The sequence below is a fragment of the Montipora capricornis genome, chromosome 5 (assembly GCF_036669925.1).
Source record: "Montipora capricornis isolate CH-2021 chromosome 5, ASM3666992v2, whole genome shotgun sequence".
Lineage (NCBI taxonomy): Eukaryota > Metazoa > Cnidaria > Anthozoa > Scleractinia > Acroporidae > Montipora > Montipora capricornis.
The window spans coordinates 29,035,954-29,038,453 of NC_090887.1; the positions used below are offsets into that span (position 1 = coordinate 29,035,954).

The 2,500-nt window shown below is 40.0% G+C and overlaps 1 pseudogene; it reads left to right on the top strand.

Annotated features, from left to right (window-relative positions):
• LOC138048651 (uncharacterized) overlaps positions 1-2,500 on the top strand; it is a 16,256-nt pseudogene that overhangs the window by 1,496 nt on the left and 12,260 nt on the right.

A 2,500-nucleotide genomic window follows, 5' to 3' on the forward strand; every position in this document is an offset into this window, starting at 1 on the left:
CTTTGGGACTGTGGCGCTTTGTTCTTTCTTTTTAGAGGTTTTTTTTCTAAGTCTATATGGGCTTAAAAAAAGTCGGTCGAACTTCTGTCTGAAATACGGAAAATCGAACAGTTTTTCGTGCAATTTCGACACTTTTCCTGCAATTTTACCCATTTTTCAGTTTTAGAATAAGCGCAAGAAGTGGAGTTTCAAGCAATCGTTGTAACAGGGTTCAGATTCGCAAACATAACAAACAAACCAAATAAAAGTACTGTCATAAGAACTTTAATGGCTACCTGCTCTTTTTATCAAAGCAAAGTGTATATTTTCTTCCTTTCCTGTCTTTAGGATCACGAACGGTGCATTTAGTGGGATTTTGCGATTTGTCGCTCTTTGTAGAGATCGGCAATATGCTCAATGATACTTCCAAGTAAATAACTTTGGTAGAGATCCATGGATGTTCCCGTACGAGGCATACTTCGTTTCACTCCCCATCATGTCTTTTCAATGCCCTGCTGTGGGCTCGTTTGTCTGGGTCGACGAAGTTTAGGCGATGGTTAACTGCGGTGAGATGATGTTAGCCCTTGTCTTGTAGGCAGTTGTAAACTTTCCGGCCACAGGTAGCTAGGGCTAATATTTTTTCAAGGAAAGTTTACGGTCAGAAAATTAATATTTGTTGTGGCGGATTGAAGGCTATCCATTGCAGTTTTTTCTTGAGCGTTGCGAAACAGATCCATCTCCCGATGCGGCACTTTGTCTTTGCCAACTGACTGCGTTTTCACACAGGTTTTGGACACGGAAGACGAAAGTAAAATGTTTTGTTTGCACCACTCTATGCACAACTCTGGAAAGGCTATAAAGCGGGGACATTTTATTTCCAAATGATCAAATCTGCCATTGCTGTGACCCTTTTACTTCGGTAGCCATCTTGATTTTTACGAAGACACAAGTTTGCTTCAAAAGAAGGGAAATATGAAACGATTTTAATTGCAATGAACTCGTGCATGAAAGTTTCCCATGAAAGATGCACCAATCAGACTTTAAGCGTGGTATACTCTTCCACGCAGTGAACTTATAAGTGTGCCGCACGCACGGGGCATGAAGGAAAAGCAGGTCACAGTTCACAGCAATACTGGAAAACCTAAAACTATCACAGGGACTAACCTTAAGCCTAAACAGTGCCTTTAGTCGTAATTAGGGTTACGGCTAGCATTATTAAAGGGATGGGTTGTTTCAAGAGTAGTAAAACAGGGATCTCTGGTAACCTACAAGTGTAAGTTCGATTGTAGGTGCTCGGCGCGGCACGTGTATGTAATTACGTATCATTGTTATGTAAATAGTCAGCCAGAATTCAAAATAAATATCATTTTCAAGGTGTGAATTAGTAACTTGACACGTTAGCTCAGTGGTAAAGAACAGGGACAAGTAATCCAGAGGTTTACAGTGGGTCGGAGTTCAAGGCAAGCTGTGAGTAACATATCATGGGATAAAATGGCAGAAAAAGCCGAGCGGGATCTGGAAAGAGGCACAAGTCGAAGGGATAGACAGGCGAAAGTAAACGAGTAACGGTGTGAGCGATAAAGGGAAAGAAGAGAGAGGGGGGAAGAGAAAAAATGAGATCCGTTTTTATTCATCCCGTAAGTGCAAATTACCCATGTATGTATTCGGTTCTCTTGGGTATACGTATTGTTCTACAAAACAATAGTGCGAATGAATAATTAATTTATTCTGCATGCATAATGTAGTAGGGACCTGTACGGAAATCATTCCCCATTTAACCTTATATATTTGCTCTAACGAGTTAATCTTGCGAGGACATTTCTTTTTTGGCAGATAAATTATGATTGGTGGATCTTTAAAGATACATGTATTTTGCTGATTGGTGCTTTTTTCTGTGTTATAATTATGCTATTTCTGCACCAAAGCTGGTTTGATTTTTGGCACCGATGGCTCATATCTTGCAGCAAAAGGCAAAATGTCTTTGTGAGGTTTATTTTCTTGTTTCAGCTCTTTCATACCCTGTCCATGCCTCAGACAAGTCAAATCGAATTAAATTCATGTGAAGTACCGTACATGTCTGAATCAGCTGTTTCTCCCGTATGGCTCAGCTGGCATCAGCCAAGAATAACGGCTATTGACCGGCGTAGATTCAGATGCTGTTCCTCATACCAGCCATTAATCAAATGCAGAAATTATTACAAATTTGCAATTTTCTTCGGTTCATAGTGTGTTTCTGTAAATGACGTTTGGCTGAATTAAGTTTGGTATCTGAAACGGTTGGTCAAATTTGATTTCGATTTGGCTCATGTGAAATATGGCGTCTGAACTGTACCTAGTAAGCAGTAGCCAACCACAACCTTAAAAATGTTATAATTAGTTATTAACTTAAGCTATCCTTTTTTTTTTTCAGAAATCCTCTGACACCCCTGTTCTTCTCAATACCAACCAAATAAAGGCCATCAAAAGAATGGTTTTTGGTGTCTGTAGGCAGTATGTTGGTGTTAAGAGAGTGGCCCATCCG